Source organism: Manduca sexta, chromosome 16, assembly GCF_014839805.1.
Source record: "Manduca sexta isolate Smith_Timp_Sample1 chromosome 16, JHU_Msex_v1.0, whole genome shotgun sequence".
NCBI classification, from domain to species: domain Eukaryota; kingdom Metazoa; phylum Arthropoda; class Insecta; order Lepidoptera; family Sphingidae; genus Manduca; species Manduca sexta.
Window position 1 is genome coordinate 9072573 of NC_051130.1, and position 18957 is coordinate 9091529.

General features: G+C 35.3%; 1 long non-coding RNA gene across 1 annotated transcript; it reads left to right on the forward strand.

Annotated features, from left to right (window-relative positions):
- The first annotated feature begins 2364 nt into the window (after positions 1 to 2364).
- On the forward strand, positions 2365 to 3771 carry LOC119189488. The gene is made up of 2 exons (XR_005112434.1): positions 2365 to 2411; positions 3676 to 3771. It is a non-coding gene; the product is annotated as an uncharacterized LOC119189488 (long non-coding RNA).
- The last annotated feature ends 15186 nt before the right edge of the window (positions 3772 to 18957 follow it).

An 18957-nucleotide genomic window follows, 5' to 3' on the forward strand; every position in this document is an offset into this window, starting at 1 on the left:
AGTATTTTCATTCTTTTAGTTTTATGTAGCGTCGACACCCTTTTTGGAGTATGTTGTAGGATTCGCCTGGATTTTTACGAGCACCCGTCTGTTTGATTTCAATCTTCTTTAAGGGAACTTATTATGAGTATCATCATATCTTAGTAAACCCTACATAATGTATTGCGCGACTTGGGAATCTATCCCAGAACCACAGGCCCAGCTCTTATAACTTGCCGCTGCACTATAGACGCGAATAGTTTCTCCTGGCATCCATTCCCCAATGGTGGGGGTCTGTGGTCATCAGGGAATTGACTTTTCGAGCACGATGTTGTGCCATGTACTCTGGCTTTTGGCGACATGAGTAGAAACAGTGATATTCATATCGAAGGTTGAATGGTTAAGTTACTTAAGCGACATTTTTTGCGACACTAAGTTTCATACACATATATACATACATAACATCACGCATTTATCCCCGAAGGGGTATGCAGAGGTGCAACTAGGGCACCCACTTTTCGCCAAGTATGTTCCGTCCCATGATGTGTTAGGGGGCGAGAGCCTATCGCCATATCGGGCACAAATTCCAGACTCCGGGCTGATACTGAGCAGAAAAAACCCAAATATCACTTTGCCCGACCCGGGATTCGAACCCAGGACCTCAGAGCGCTATTATACCGGGCATGCAATACAACTACGCCACCGAGGCAGTCATATATATTTACTAAGTTTAATACATATATAAAATCAGCACTTTATTCTATGTTTTTTTTAAGCTAGTTAAAATTTTTCGAAAAATGATGTCGCTTAAGTGAATAAGCGTTTCAGCCCTCAATATGGATTTTGATGCTGACCTGATCAGTCCAGTGTACTGGGTTCCTAACTCTTGGTCTCTTGCCATCCATTTTCCTGCTAATTATTCTTTTTAAGAAATTATCACCGGGTTTATGGGCGACATGATTAAAAAACTCAGATATTCTCCGCAGGCATATATTGGTATCTCTAAAATTAATTGGTGATAATAATTTTACAATACTAGATTATGACAATTTGAAAGGTGTTATAAATGTATTATTTGTGTTGTAGATAAAAATGACTTGCATAAAATATTTTACGACTAAAGCTGCGATAGCCTAGTTTGGAGTGGAAATGACTCCCGAGACGAGTGTCCGCAGGTTCAAAACCCAAGGGAACACACCTCTGACTTTTCTAGAATTATGTGTTATTATTCTTCGTTAGTTTTCACTTGCTAACGAAGAAGTACTCCATAGTAATTTCGAAGGTATGTGAAGTCTACCAACCCTCATTAGGCCAGCGTGGTAGACTGAGGCCTTATCCCTCTCAGTAGTAGAGGAGGCCTATGCCCAGCAGTGGATCAGTATATAATACAGGGCTGATATTTTGATATTATTTAAATCTCATTTTCTTATTTATAAGCTGTGTTTATATAGTCGTTAGTTATAGATCACTTCAGTCTAGTGAGTAGTTACAGTGTACAAGGGCCGTGTGGTTCTGAGTAGTGATATTATTTAAATCTCATTTTGTTCTTTATAAGCTGTGTTTATATAGTCGTTAGTTATAGATCACTTCAGTCTAGTGAGTAGTTACAGTGTACCAGGACCGTGTGGTTCTAAGTTCGACCTTCAGATCGCGCAAATAATTTTCGAGTTTATCGATCGAACAACACAGCTGACAATAAATGGATTTAGATTATTGGATTTCGAGTCGATAGTGATAGTCTCGGTCATTGCAATCTTTCTCAAAGTAGTTTAATTTTAATATCTAACATTCGCGTAAACATAAGAAATTATTATGCAATATTTTTTTTGGTTTCGCGTAGAAAGTGCTTTAGTACTATCGCCCAGCCTTCGTGGGGGGTAACTACGCGGTTATGTTGGGGTCAGCGTGCCTTACGACCCGGCGTTGAGACCTCGGATTTGATGTAGACCTTCGGGCGATCACCGGACCAAGTCTCTAACCTATATACAACGCACGGCATACCAACTAAAACTCCGCGATGGCTCTCTTCAGCGCATAAGGGACGATTGCGGGTTTCGGTCATTGTAATCTGTGATATATGGATAGCGAAGTATACCAGTAATGGCAATTAGTAAGATAGTGTTACGCGCTGCTATCCCACCCGATGACATCGGGCGTTTCCGGAAATATTCGGCTGCGCAAGAAGACTGGCAGAAGAGAAGCCATATCACGCGGCGCCTATTCTATTATTCCAAAAAATATTATTCTCTCTGGTTGGACGTACTCGAAAATTGTATTCTGTAATTATTGGGAATATAATGTTTAATACTATAAAAAGAGCGTTTCACAATAGATTGTGGATGTAGGTACATATTAACGTCCTAACTTTAAGTTAAAGTCGATAGCAGTGTCGCGAAAGGTCGCGAAATCATTGAAAGGCTGGCAACACCAAAGTGAGTATTTGCTGATGTATACATAGATATACTGAGTATGTTCCTATATTTACGCAGATATTGTGAGTATCTTTCACCAAATATAAGTATATTATATTATGAATATTGTCCATAGATAGAATACTATATCGTATATGTGTATTAAGTGAGTTCTGCACACTTTTCTGTTGAGAGTACCGCGTACAGAATATATCTTGCATGAGTGAGTGAGTGGTTTACTGTAGTACCAACATTCCCTGACTATAAAGTTACAATATGGCCGAAAGTACAAATGCGCGCCATTTAAGTAGAACTTTTGAAGTTATGTTTAACTAAAGATCTAAACATATAAAAGTGAGTAGGTTTTGTGTTACCTTTCTATTCGTACTCGTGAGTTAACTTTGTTTCATTTTCTACACACACACGTGAGTTGGTTTTTATTTTATTTTGATTTACACACCGCCGAATATAGCACGTATAACTTATAATATTATGATTTATTTGTCTTACGGTGAATGATCATTTACTTACGTTAATTTGTCTGTATACAGAATTTACCATGTAATCTAGACATCTACCCGCGGTGAGCGTGTTAATGCTTCCAAATGAAGAAATTACTTATAACCAATTTGAAGGGTGTTTATACTTACATTTACACTTTGAGACGCTGCGGCGTTCCAGACTGATAGCAAAGACTTCCATAGTTTAACTTAGTGGAAATCCTAACAGTATGCCCAATAAGGCTTATGGCTTGTAACCTATCTATATGAATATCTCGCCGTATGTTCTCGTCTGGAGAGATTCCGTGTGGTTGGGAGCTTATAGCCGCACCCTCTGAGGTCTGATGCTCTGAGCGGACTCGTATGGAGGTGAATGCATGACCACAAAGCGGTGATCCTTGAGCCATCCGGTTGGAGGCGACTGGCAATCGCCCGGTACTTCCCTCGTAGAGTGGGGGAGGATCCGATTTAATTATGCTTTAACATTAGTAATATAACTTAGAGATGATGCCGAAAAGGCTCTATAACAATTACGAATTTGTTTGTGCACTTGCTTATTGTACCAAATCAAAATCTGGAACGTCGCGTTACTCTTTTACTATTTTTAGCACGCTTAGGACTAATATAAAGCTTTGGCTCTAACTTATATTCACGAGATTGAACTTGTACTAAATTATTGTTTTAATCTTGACCAAGATAACCATCCAGTATCAGTTCTATAAGTCTTGGTAGCCTACTCACTGGCATTGCGACAGCAATGTCATAGATTCATTTATAATTAACAGGAGCAGTCTCTCTGACGTGATACGGTAAGGAATTTGCCGCCATCTAGGAATGTTGTCTTGGAAGACCACAGTCCGTATAACACAGAACATTACAAGGTATGTCATGATGCTGTTATCTTTCGTTTCCTTCCGACATATGATAAACTTATTAAAAACCCTTACTCATAAATGCGAAGCAGATTTAGACATAGTTGATTTTGTTCTCATATCAAGAGATAACCGACACTTACAGACATTGAACATACCTATTTTTATATTTTTATTAGGTGCGACATCATCGCAAGTGATATTTTACCTTTTCGCCACTAAACCCCCAAACGGGCGAAAACAAGCAGTATTTGTAGTGTTATATTCTATTTGGCAGTATTCGTTTGCGGACGAACAGATTGAAGTTTGAATTCCCGGTCATACATACAAGACACAAAACTAAACGAAATTGCGTATGAAGAATAGATACTGCGGTCAATTTCTGCTATTCGAATCAAAAAACTCAATTTGCCCGTTATTGGATTTGTAGCGGATATGTCGTTATATCCGCTTATCACGTGAGGGGCGGAAATATCGTTGACGAAGTGTACGTTCAACACTTCTTTGCCTATGCTATCGTATATAGTGACAGATATATATCTATGACTATTGTTATACTCTGAGTATATACTGATGTTCTGAAAATGGGGTGAATAGGGAAAACAATGATCACTTATATTCAGGGCTCGTTATCATTTTCTGTGTAAATGCTTGTCACATAAATGTATAGGACCAAATAAAAAAGAAAAAATCTATGTCCAACTAAATACGAAAGACATTCTCAAATGCCCTTAAATAAATGGTAATTAAATGAGAACTAGTGTCGAAGGGTCAATATAACCCGATTCCTGCTGGCTTCCCTTTCGTAATTTATGTAAAATCTAATTATTATTAGATTTGGAAGCCGCATTAATGCATATAATTGGCATCTTGATGTTGTACCGGATTCACTATAGGAAAAATCCACCCTTTGCCTCTATCTACATTAATATGATAACTGTGAAATAAAATTTACTTGAATCTTATGAAACGGGACCTAAATTAATCACATTACTTATTTATCCGATTGACAAATACATTTAAATGCAATTCAGTTTATCTATCTGTGTAATTATCACACAACCAGCTTCATCCCTATTCACCTCACCTGACCGTAAGTATTTATATACGTGAGTGGATATTACTTTATATCACAATTAAATTGGTCAAGTTTGGTAAGCCTATGAAAATTATGTTTTAGTTTGAATTCGCGAACGATATAATAAAGTGTTCAACTATTTGCGCATTTGGCAAGTGAAGTGTTGCCAGCGTGAAGTATTTACTGCAGTCTAGGAAATTTACATAATATATAATATAATAATATCAGCCCTGTAATATACTGTCCCAATTCTGGTCGCAGGCCTACCCTACTACTGAGCGGGATTAGGCCTTAGTCCATCACGCTGGCCTAGTGCGGGTTGGTAGATTTCACACACCCTCAAAATTCCTATAGAGCACTTCTCAGGTATGCTGGTTTCCTCACGATGTTTTTCTTCACCGTTAAAGCAAGCGATAATTCACAAAGAATTAAAACCAAATTTTTAGAAATGTCACAGGTTGTGCCCTTGGGATTTAAACTTGCGGACATTCGTCTCGCCAGTCTGTTCTACACCTAACTAGGCTATCGCCACGTTTTTTTTTATTAACATACATGAAATAAATTCAAAAGTTAATAGTCTATAAATTTATCTAGTGAATAGAAATGGTGATAGTATGGGTGGTGGGGATCATGGTGACGTTGACGCCGATGGCATCCTCTAGTATAGAGGATTCTGAAAGTGCTTACGATTAGACACGGGTTGTTAGACGGTTGTTATTGCTTTGGCGCTAACTTGGTTCTTTTCGCCAAAAGAAGATTCCTGGTCACATTTCGCATAAGAATAGTGTAGAACACTGGGTTAGGGTCCATATAATCCGGTTACTGCCGGATTCTCTTTATGTAGAATCTAAATAACATTAGAACGATTTACAGATCGCATTTATGCATATTAGTAGTTAGTACCTATATGTTTTGTCGGGTTTCCTTTTGAAAATTTTCAGCTTTCGCCACCGGTGTGGAATGTATTCGTGTGTTATATAATTTTGAACGGAATAAGAATGGCATATAAAGATTCTAGTATTTAAATATTAGAAGGAATTTAAATAATATAAAAAAAAATTATATTAAATTGTAATGTAACACATGGAGTATATTCTCGAATAAAGCAACCAATGTAAAAATCCTTTTAAGTTTCAATCTACAATAACCTTAAAAAACCTGATGGCAATTCAAAGTATACCCTGTTACAGCCCAATTTTCCTTAAGGTGCTTTAAATTTTCCCCTATCCGGGATCTGGCAATTTTCTCTTTCACACTGGCAATACTATATGAGCCGGCAGTTGGCACGCTCTCAAATAACTTTGGTTACTTAAGTTGTTGTGATGGACTTTAGCTTCGAACTTGTTCAGTCATTGACGGCTGCGTTTAATTATTTTTTATGTTAGTTTAAAGTAACAAAGGAATTTATAATATTGTTAGTGATAGGATATTTGTATCCGCCTATATAGCGACCATCGTAAACAGGATGTTAAATCCCGCTATAGTGGCTAACGTAAGTGACTTTCCGGGATCAGCCTGTATATATTGGTCAGACCGGTTTTTTTATGCTTTAATATATTCGTTCTATTAAAGAACATATAGATATAAACAATATATAGTATATATGGATAAATTAAAACAAAAAAAGAAGAGATGATACAGAAAAAATAGTAATAATAATTCGTAAAAACTAATTATGTACATTGATTTTGAGAAATACTTTTATAGGTTTTTAATAAAATGGCAATAAAGAATTTAAAGAAATACATGTCTATATATTATAAGACAAGTAAACCATAAAGATTAAACGAACCAAGACACACAGTTGTCATGAAAAATGGGTTGTAGGATGTAAGAAAACTTTTCAGGTAAACGTAGTTTATTCCTCCTTCTTCGGTTAAAGTCCCTTTTGAGATCTTCATGGTATTACTTCAAATATATGTAAATTTGCGCAAAACGTTGTACGTATTAGATCTCCTTGTTACATGAAACCGCACTTGACATACAGGTTATAAAATCAAGAAAAAAATACGATGACGCAGTCGTACCGCAGTTTATATAAAATATATTTTTTACAGCTTAAAAATGTCCGACAGCGTTATTAACAATTTTTTTGCATACTAAAATGTGCCATATAATAAATACCATATCTCTTATTTCGCCGTAATGCGTTTATGCTATAAGACTCAGCAGGGGTTGAATTGTATGGGCATAAAATACGAGGTTCCTTGTTATTTACTTATAAACCTTTATGTTATTGTGTATTTTTTAGAAAAGGTAAATAAAGAAGTGGGAAGTGAAAAGCAACGATATTAAGGATTGTTATTCGTTGTATCTGTTATTTCAGCTTACAAATTATCTGATTATGAATGAGATTAAATATACGAGTATTATTTTTAAACACGAATAAGTCTTACAATACGTCTATTAGTTTCGGCGTACTACTCTTCAAACAAAATTACAATCACGGAGCGACACCACAAAGGATACAGAAATAAAACCCGATAAATATGATTAATTTAAGCATTTTAATCACGAGTGGTGGGTCAGTGCGAGCAGAGCATTAGTGGGTGAAACATTTAGTACTTTTTTTAAGAATCACAAACAAAGTACGGGCGCACGCACGTGGGCCGCACGCGAGCCGCGCACGCCACGCGCCCGTAGACCGCAGTGGCGCGGTCGATCAACACCCACGCCTCGACGCGGCCCATCATTCGCTAAAACTGCTTAAATGACATCATAAATCATTATGGTAATTATAATTAATAATAATTAATTTAATTATCAATTTAAAATAATACGTGTCGGGCCATCGCTCGTAAAAACTGATTAAATATAAAACTAATTAAATAAAATATGTTTTTGTTGCCTAGAATTAAAAATGCTTAATTATGAATTTGAAATCAATTTAAATTACTTTAGGAACTGACTTTGACTAAGACGTTTAAATTGTTAGATTTTACTGACGACATTTGTGAAAGGAAATGATAAAACTAGTAAGTATAGGTACATTAACCTATAATCTTCTTTACACATTTTTTATTCTAACCCACCTGCAACTGAATTAATGTACGGTCATCAGAATTGAGTTTTCGTGGGAAAGGATTTTTTTTAATACAGCCACGGCAAGGCGACCCAACTACACCTGATGGTACTTACCAGTGGGTGTGGGTCAGAGTGGGTCCAATAGAATGTCGACTGACGAGAGATGAATACCCCTCGGCAGTCAAGCAGCCAGACAGTAAAGTACCTAGGAGGAATCCTGGAAACCACTAAAAGAAATACACTTCATGAACAAATATTGCGATGTTTCGTCCGACGGGGTGGTAGTTATTTATAGTAAACTTTTTAAGCGAATGTACAGTCAGCCACAAAAGTAGTTGAACAATTCAAAATTTCAAATCCTTAGACCTTTGTGTTTTAATCAATGTTTTTTTTTCTTTAGTAAAATAAAGTATTGACTTTTTTAAACAAAGAAATAATATGTCGATTGAAGTAGAGAAGCATTTTCTAGTTTTAAAATTTAGATTGCTGAGTGAAAGTTTCTCGCAACTTATGATATAATACTCAATTTTGTAAATAATTTTCATATTTATCTAAAATCTTACCCCCACTTATTCATAAACGTTTTTTTATCTTATGACGGAGCATTACCGTGATAACAAGTGTGTTTCTGGTACAAGATACAGGTACTTATATGCATAAATACAGTCTGCAAATCGTTCTGATAATATTTCCATTCTACATAAATTCTATATAAAGGGAAGCCGGTAGAAATCGGGTAATATAGACCCTTTGCCACTGATATATATTAATACGTGATGAGAAAACACTGTACCCTCATAAGCATATTGTGCGCATGGATGAGTGTGAAATTTTACATGAATTAAGTTCATTTAGAAGAGTGCAGTGGCGAAGGCTGTAATTTTCCGAAAGGTAACCCGGTACAACGTATGAATAATAATATGCATAAATGCGGTGTGCAAATCTTTTTAATGATAATTATTTGATTTCAAATAAATTACGAAAGGGAAGCCGGTAAGAATCGGGTTATATGGACCCTTCGCCACTGGAGTGCAGTAGAATAAAAGTTAAGTATCAGAGGAGAAGGGTAAAAATTTCAAAAGGTAACCCAATGCAATAAAATATGGCCTTAGACAACATATCGCGCCCAATTTAACAGAAAACGAAAACTAACACAAACGAAAATAAACCTAAAAGGGAAGCCGGTAGGAATCGGGTTGCATGGACGCTACTGTTAAATATAATATGTGTTACAAATATTTAAATTCGACGGTCTAATATCGACTACAGGACGAATATTACTTATAATAAATTTCTCATTAAATAAAAATAACAGTAATACATTCAGAATAATAACAAAAGCCATTATTCTGAGGTAATACTTTTGGTAGTAAAAGTTACATTGAATTTATATCCGAGCGAAAATTCCCAATGTGTGCATTATTTAATAATTGGAAACAAAACTTTAAACTTGATTTAACGTTTGTGTTCGCGATAAATATATTTATTGACAGTTTTGCTAAAGTAACTTACAAAAATATATTTTTATATACACAGCAATAAAAAATGGTAATTTAATTGTATAAATGGTAATTACTTATATTAGTGACCAGGAAGTTCTTATTTTCAGAGAGCCCAAAAGCTCAAGATTAATAATTACATAAGTTTTATTGTATTATTTGTCCAGATAGTTAATAATAAAAGGCTGTATTTTTTAACTTTGTTATTAAGGTTTTCACGGTATTAACATAATTATAAAAAACAATGGATCAATAAAAACAAAATTGAAGTATGTAACAAATGTTCATAGATGAATGTTATGCTATTGGGTGCAAAAATAGGTTCTCTCTTTGTGGCCAAGATAAACAAAGTTTACGATTGCAATAAAAGGTGATACACTAAAAATTTCAACACAAGATGCCGCGTGCATTATTTACGCATTTAAGATTTAGTTAGATAGTTACAACTGTAGTAACACGTTCAGCAGAACAACCAGTGCGCCAGACTGCACATTTCAGATTCTGCTGCACAGCGTAACAACCGCCGCCGTAGCACTTCGTAGCATCGCAGGCGTAGTCAACGTAGCATGCCGCAGTACCGCTACATGCCATTCGTAGACAAAGCGTAGCGTTATTTTTCGTAGCATTTTTCATTTTATGCGAAAATATTCATGAAACTACAGATTCGGGTTAATTGTGACCGCGATGTAAGTATTTTTTAAATTATAATTTTTATAACAAATTAAGCAACGAAGATAAATTTTGAGTGATATAATTTTCTGTGGTTGTTAACTGTCGCTCTGTAGAAAGCTTTCAGTTATGAGGTAAATAATCGATAGTAATTTTAAATCGACTTTGTGACCTAGAAAACGATAGGATCGCGTTTTCGTCATAGAATCGTTGACCGCATCGCATTTTGTCGAGTTAACTTTTTACTTTCACGAAACGTACGCACCGTGGAGCGAATCGATAGGCTGTGCGGCCGTCACGGCTGCAGGCAGCGGTACGACAATTATCGTGCCGCCTGTAACGCGAATTTAGGGCAACGAAACGCGGCGGCGCGGCGGCCAACCCCGCCCGGGCCAGTCCGTGTCGCGCCCCGCGCCGGCCGCCCGTGTGCCAGCCGCCGCCGCTGCCGAGCCGCCGCCGAGCCGCTCGAGCCGAGCCGAGCCGAGCGTCATGCGCACGTCCGCGCACCGACACCCTCGCGCCTCGGCCGCCGTCGCGTGCGACCCCACGCCGCCCTAACTGCGCTCTCCTCGGACATGATACCGCTCTCGCGCGACTCTATACGCGAACGCAGGTGAGCACTTCAAAGTGGAAACTTTAAAGTTTTAATGTGAAATCGATCGAACTTTTTATTGCGTCGTGAAATCGATATTTTGTCGGTGAGTCGAGTTATTCATTATATTATTTATAATCGGTATTTTGACAACCGGCCGCTCTAATAATAGAGCGCGCGGTCGGTGTCGATACGCATTGTTTTTTGTGTGAGAGAGTTGTCGCCGTTAGCGTGGTAAGTATTGAGTACTACACACGTGGCGGGACGCGGTAGGTTCACATCCCGGCCGTCCTGACCTACTTCATAACACCACATCGATCACAATCAACAACTCTTCACTTATAGACACATTAGCAGTGGTCACTCTTAATAATCCTTAACGGCACACTATTTAAAAGGTGAAAGGTCACGAACAAGTAACAAACTTCTCACATCGGGACGCGAGAGACGTCCACCAACTTCGTAATAAAAACTAATATTCGTTGTTTGATCGTAATCAGATTGACTTGAAATATGTAGAGACGTAGCGGTCATGTCGTGAATTTAAATATTTCACTAAACACATAAACATGCTAGCCAACAATGTTCGTAAAGACGTTAATTTATGCGGCAATTGGATGCAATGGATAGACTGTTTTAAGTAAACACACGGCGTGCAGGAATCAGCGTGTATTCGCGTATTAAAATTATGCGTTTACAATAAAAATTACAAGTCGGAAAGTTCGTTCATTATTTTAGTTTGAATTCTCCGGCGGATCGCTTAAATAGGCATTTGCAGTGCGAGCTTGTTTTCCAAAGGGTTTATTCAATTTCCTTGTATTCCCCGGGCACTGGCGCCGCAGTAGAGACCACACGTACTCACTAAATGAACTACACGTTTGTCATACACAATAGTGCTTTCAAATACGTATTTTGTGCATTGTTTGTGTTGTTCAGTAGAGAGCTTCCTATTTGGCAGCGAGATTTATGACCGCTGTCATTGGCTGCGTATTTTACATCTCGTGAACCCGTTTTAATGGGATTAAAAATGCATATGTTTGTGGATTATTGTCAAATATGTTGCATATTTAACATTTTCTTGTTTAAACATTTGGTTGATGGTGATGTAGATTGATTTATAAATTCAAATAAGTTTGGATAAATTAATCTTTAAAATAAGGCGTTATTTTTCTTCGTATTTTTAAAAAATCTTGAATGTTATAAAAATCGATTTATAGAAAGGTTAATATATTCCTCAAGCTGAATAATTTATGTTAAATACATGAAAATTTAAATAATAAATTCAGAGTACGATTCTATTATGTACATAGATCGACTTTATAATTTAAGAAAGCGATTTTATTATTCCCGCTATTATTAAGATATTCGCCAACTTAACTACAATAATTTAAAAAAAAGTCGCAATGTTTTATAGTATATTTCTCATAAGGTAAGAAAGAAACGCAATGTGAAGGATAAGTTAGATTATAATTTATTTAGGATCCTAATTCTTTACAAAAATTCATCCGAAAAATACATTGTCATGTTCAAAAATATTAGTCCAAAAATTGGCTCGTCTTAAATCGTCTGATGGTCAATGTGTACTCTCGAATGAATTCCAAGAAGTGTTAGTTCAGCTACACTTTGCAGAAACATGTGCTTTGCTTAGATTGCTGAATTAAATTACTAAAATCTTCGTATGTTTAAAATTAAAATGATAATTTCTTTTGTACCAGTTATTCATTTTCTTATTGTTTTAATTTTAGTTGTTTTAAATACTGAAGTTTGCTAAAAGCACTGCAGCATTAAGCCGAGCTTTGTTTTTTAATGTTTTAATTTTGTTTTTCAATAAACTTTCTTTGAACTGTGTATTTCTCTTAACTAAAACTATATTTTTTTGGAAAATAGCATTCTTTCCGTTTCGTGAATTGCATCCGTCCTTTTCTATAAATTAGTTGCTTTATAAATAATGAGTTGTCTGCCTATTCAGCACTGAAGTAATAATTCTTTCTTAAACGAATTCCGAGTTCAAATTTGGGCATACGCAATTTGTTTAAAGACAAGGGGTTTGTTTTGTCTATACGCGTCAATAATGTGGTTTCTCTTTACATCTAAAAAAGTATAGGGTAAGTGGTAAAAATGTGCGTAGTTATTCACGTAAAGTTTTAATTACATAAATGTCATATATACTTATAAAAGTACGCTATCAAATTGTCAATAGTATGCCTAAATCAAAGCCTTATAAGTCTTATAATGTAACATGAAGTCACGAAAATTTCTGAAAAATATTCTAAGTATTATTTAAATTTTCCAATCAACCATTTTCTTAAGATTATGATTTTAACTACGGAATTAGGAAACTTAAAGAGTTGAATACTGTCTACAAATTTATTGAAAGGTTAACATTCTAAACATCAGAACTTCGCTGTATTGAATTTGAGCGAAGTTTCAGAAGTATTTCGTTTAAAATTTATTAAAATACATTTTGTGGCTGATTCATTTTGTAAAGGCCTCGTTTAATAATTATAATGCCAGCCGTGTATTGTTTTGAACCAGCGCTGGTTTGGCTCTCCTCTACTACTGAGAGGGTTAAGGCTTTAGTCCATCAGATTGATCTAAAGCATTATTCAATAAAAACTTTTCTCACTTATTTCAGTTGTTTTCATAATATAAATAATTAAATTGCTATTATGATCAAGTTTTTGATTATTATAACTTATATTCTTTGGTCTTACCTCTATTCTTTGAGTATAATTAAAAATTATTAAACTAATTGTAATTTAACATAACATTAACAAATATCACAGCTGCTAGTAAAAATAACCTTAAACAATGCTAGATACGGATGTGTCTTAACAGTTTATCACTATTTTTCTCTCCAAATATTTATTTAAATTAAATAAAAATATCTCTTGGAAATGTCCGTAAAATAAAATAAAATAAAATACTTTATTTATCACGTAGGCGAACAACGTTGCACTTATGATACGTCAAAACAAAGCATAAGAATAATAATTATTATTTCTAAACAACTATTATAATTACTTATATAACTATGGACATTTTAAAAGGTTCAAAACCCAAGGGCGCACACCTCGGACTTTTTTAAAATGATGTCTGTATTCTTTCTACATTATCCCTTGTTTTAAAGGTGAAGGAAAACCTCAAGAGGAAACCTGTAAACCTGAGACAGTGCTTTAAAGGAATTTCGAGGGTATGTGAAGTCTACCAATCCGTACTGAGCCAGCGTGGTGAACTAAGGCCTAATCCCTCTCAGTAGTAGAGAAGGCCCGTGCCCAACAGTGGGACAGTATATAATACAGGGCTAATATTATATATCTCTTGGAAACTCAGTTCAAGCAAACCAAAGCCAATATATAGACATGAAGCTTTACTCTTTCAATAACCGAATGCTTCCAGTATGCCATAACACGATTCAATATATTATTAATCCAAATCTTCTCTGTAGGTGGCGTGAAGGAATTTTTCACGGATGTTTAAAAATGTATCAATGCGCATCAATCTTGCTGGGTCAGGTTATACGATACAATCTAAGTTCAGTATGTTCCCTTGGGATACGATGATGTACCGCTGTATCGGCGGTCGATAGAGGGAAGAATTCGGGATGCGTAATCAATAAAATCTAAAATTAGATGCGTGTGATGTCTACAGTATGAATTAGCTCGATGTTTTACAAAATATGAAGTTCCGTACGGTCATTGAGTTGCCAGATACTAAAATTATTAACAGCTAAATTGGAGGATGTACAGTCAGCCACAAAAGTAGCTGAACAAATTCAAAGTTTCAAATCGCCTTTAAATTTTTGTGTCCTTATCAGCAATAAAAGAATAATTAAAGTCAAAGTGTAGAAGTGCTTCGAAGTTTTGAATTCGTTTAGCTACTTTTATGGCTGACTGTACATACTATTCTTCAAGCATTTATATATTCCAAGGGTTTGGGATCAATCACAAAACAATATGCTTACTTCCCTCCATCTGCTATATAAAAAGAATGAAATATATTCTTTAATAAATCCAGGACATTGAATAGAAATCAATGATTAAGGTAAATGGGTTTCTTTACGCTCGACAGCGCGCTTAATGCGACTTATTGAATTGAGATTTATTCGCAAAAGGACTTCGTTTTAAATGAGCTCGGATTTAATCATTAATTAATATTGTTGAAGCTTTAATTATATTTTAAAATGCATTTAATGTCTCAGGATAACGAGCGCAGGGCAGTTATTTGTAATTCAAAACTCTGTTGATTCTCTTTAATTAATCATTAATGACCGCTTGTGAATCCGGCGTATAAAGAATGGAAATAGGGTTTATCGATGGCTCCTAAGAATCGTATCTAAAAAATAGTGACTTTTTAATGTTTCGTTATCTATGTCTATCTACCAAACCCATTAAAAAAAACATTTCTTAACTTTTTTTAGGGGGTTTGGAACTGAGTTAGATAGAGAAAGCTGAAAGGTGCATACCACAGTACATAGATAACGAAACGCTATGAAAGTGTAAATCGCAATTTTGTCAGATACCATAGTTTACTCAGGAGCCAACGTTATGATGATGTGCTAGATTCATTCTTGGTAGCCCGTGTTGTAGAAAATTTACGTCATGACCATTTTATGAGAGGCAGTGGTACTCGCGATGGTATTGTTTCAGTCAAGCGGTTAATATGATGCTGTTGACAATAATATAAACAGACTTATCTTAAAACTAATTATAAATATAGTACTATTTTAAGTGATAATTACTGTTTGCTTCATGGTAATATTAATTAACAAAAATTTTTTTTTTTATAATATTTGGATGTGTCATTTCATGAAATAATTGTACATAATCGCAACAGATATACCAATACAAAAATAGCTTTTACCTTTGAACAGATGACCTCATAGGGCGAAACTCGCGAAATTATCAAACGTCAAAAAGTGATCTGACAAAGGAAACAGCGAAGCACAAAGGAATAGAGGTAACAATGTGAATTTTTCACACAAATTTGTGTGTTCACTTTATCTTTTTTGTTTGGCCGTTTATTCTCGGAATAAAGTGCGGGGGCGCTCGAGGGGTGAATGTCGGCAATGACGTATCATAGCAAAACAAAGAGCGAAAACGGACTTAGGGCGGGTTCACTTTTACCAAGCGTGTGACGTCACATGCTAGTTTTAAATATCTCTTGCCTTTATTTAGAACTCACAGGCTGTTGTTCCATTTTTACATAACTAATTATTGTCAAAACACGTATGAACTCAGGGTATATAACAGTTGGATCAAACTCTAGAAAGATGTACGATATATTTCTACTATAAAAAAGGATAGCAAAAGAGTAAGAAAGCCACCTGGTGGAAAGTCCAACCATAAAAATACAAGTAACTTTAAATTTTCTGAAAAAACTCTCTTTTAATATATCTTTCATCGTGCCAGAATCCTCCGGCCTTTTGTTCTCGAAGATCAGGAAGTTGTGAAGCACCGCAATAAACTGCAATCAAAACTTGCTAACGCCTTTACGGTCTACTAATTCTTTTAGTTCCCATCACGCTACGAGGAACAACGGATACGAATATTTTGCTTTTGTTTTGTTTTTTTTGTTCTACACCTGCTTTTTACTTATAGAAATTATTAGTAATATTATGTTTCATATTTCATAATGCATATTTATTATTTACGTTTTTTCGATTTTTCTTTATATTGATTTAGGATTTATACAGATTTATTACATTTTTTGCTAAGAAACATTACACTACGAAGATATTGATGTCTGTGTAGCACCTTAGTGGAGATATATTTTTCGACCTATGTTTTATAAAACTCTAAGGGCCTGTTTCACAACTTGAGTAAATGCTATTTGTCACATAAATGTATTAGCCAACCAAATACAAAAGTCACATTCTAATCTTTGCTTCTAATAAATGGTAATAAAATGAACTATTTACATTAGCTGTTTAATATGATAACTGCCAAATACAATTTGCTTAAAGATTGTGAAATGGACCCTAAGACTTAACAGTATAATGTATAATAAATGCATGAGTCAAAAGTCACAAAAAGTTACTACAAAGACGAAAGTTTTTATATAAGATAAGTGACAAATTACAATCTCTTGATTACATCGCACTGAAACAAACAGTTAACAATTCTATAACGCGAATAAACACCGTGAACAACCTCCCGCGGCTTTCAATCTTTGCACTTTGACAAATCTTTGATTCGTAAAAACTTGCTCCTCGAACCGGGATTTAAGCCTCATGTTTTAACATTTGAGATAAAAGATTTGTAACAATGTAGGTCGCGTGTCAAAACATGTAGGACCAAAGTCATTCAACTATAGATTAGTTATGTTGGACTATTGGGTGTGTTATTATTTATTTATAGCATTTGCCAGCGACACTAGGTAATTAATAACTTACGTTAATAAGTGGGAGGTTTCCCACGTGAGCTGATTTATTATATTCCCAATTTTATTTTTAAATACTAGCCGCTTTCTTTCTACTTTATCATTTACTGAGCAAAACCTAGTAATACTTGCCCGTAACCTAAATCCGTAATGAATTATAACTATACACTCTGGTATAAAAATTCTGTTCCTTTTTCTGCAGTCAGTAAGTACAGAGTGCCACAAACAATGCAGACACATCTTGCTTTTTCCATATTAATATATTTTTAGTAAACGTAACTAATCATTCGCTGCTCTGCTTTCAACCATTACCACGGTAAAACTAACTTTCCCGGAATAAAAATGTATTAATTCGGGACATGTATGCTGCCAATATTCAAACATTTTTACGACATTCGCATTAATATTAGTAAGAAGTAAAAGAAACAGAATGCCATCTTCATCTTAGTTTTTTCGTAGAGCTCACTCGACAGTTCGCTCGACGGTTGTATCTGTGTAGAACATGCTGTAAATATTCCCGCTCTTTCTTAGTGAATACGTGAACCTTGCACTTGTCACAATGAGCCGCGCAAGTAATACCTCGAGCTGTTGTTCAGTACATAATACTTAGTATTAGGGGTTGTTTACTGTTTCATTTTAACCAACTTATTTAGATATAAATATGTTGTGTAACTTTCTTTATTCTATACTATATATATATTCTGTACTAGTATTGTAAAAGAGTAGTATGTTTGTAAATATAGACTTAGGAGGTTATCTTTGAAACTACTGATTTGATTCTGGAAATTTGTTTTACTTATAAAAAGTTATATTCTTATGTAGTTGTATTACAGTACGACTGCAGAGCTAAGTTTTCGGATTCGATTGCCAGGTTGGGCAAAGTAATATTAGTTTTCCTACTCAATGTTAGGTTATAGCGACAGGCTTGCCCTCTATCAAATCATAGAACGGACTATGGTGAGGAAAGTGGGTACACCAGTTGCTTCTCTGCCTACCTCTTCGGGGATAACAGGCGTGAATGTGTGGGCTATATTATCTCTAAGAACTCATATATTTTATTTCAGGAATGAATTTTTTCGCAGGCGGACCCTCGACAACACGTGTTAAATAAGCAGACATCCTTGAATATATTCTTGTGATTCATTTTGCATAATAACAATGTTTGAGAAAACCCAAAGCAGCTGTCATTGTTTGTTTTTTTCATCACTCTACGAAATTAATTCGGTATTTCTCACCCCTACATGACAGCAGTCGATTGATTTGGCAGACGCCTACGACAAACGAACAACTGTTATAGCTCAGCAGAGACCGTCGCAAAAACAATTCGTAATCGTTAACTATTTGAATCGGTCGAACACATGTCGAAAAAGTAAAACAAACAATCATTTCGACATCTTGTTTACATAGATCGCTGAATGATTCCCGACACATTTTTATTCTTGGACGTAATTAGATCAGTTGCGGCGTGAGTGTATGGTCGAATAGTTCTAGCATTATAACAGGCCACTTATTTGTTTTAATTGTATTAACAGTTACAATATTAAGATATGAATAGGATTTGATCGCTTCATGAAAATGTATGTATAGTTAATTCTTATTTTTTTACGATACGGGCCTGAAGTTTAGTGCAGAACGCCGTGTACTAATATTATAATTAAGTCTATCTATCTAATTACCTCCGAACTATATACGTGGATATTGCAGCCTTGGGACAGAGATAGTAAAAGAACCGGATCGTTCTAGATGAATTAAGGCACAACACACGAACTATTAGATACCTACTCAATACAAATCAAGAAAGGCATTGATTTTAGCTGCATTAGTTGTTATTCCTTAACTCGACATTACAAATATTTTAATAGAGTTGTGTATCTACTTCGAGCAGTAAAAGGAATGTTTTAACCTTTCAGCCAGTGTTAAACCAACTTGAACAAACACTGATGCAATTTATA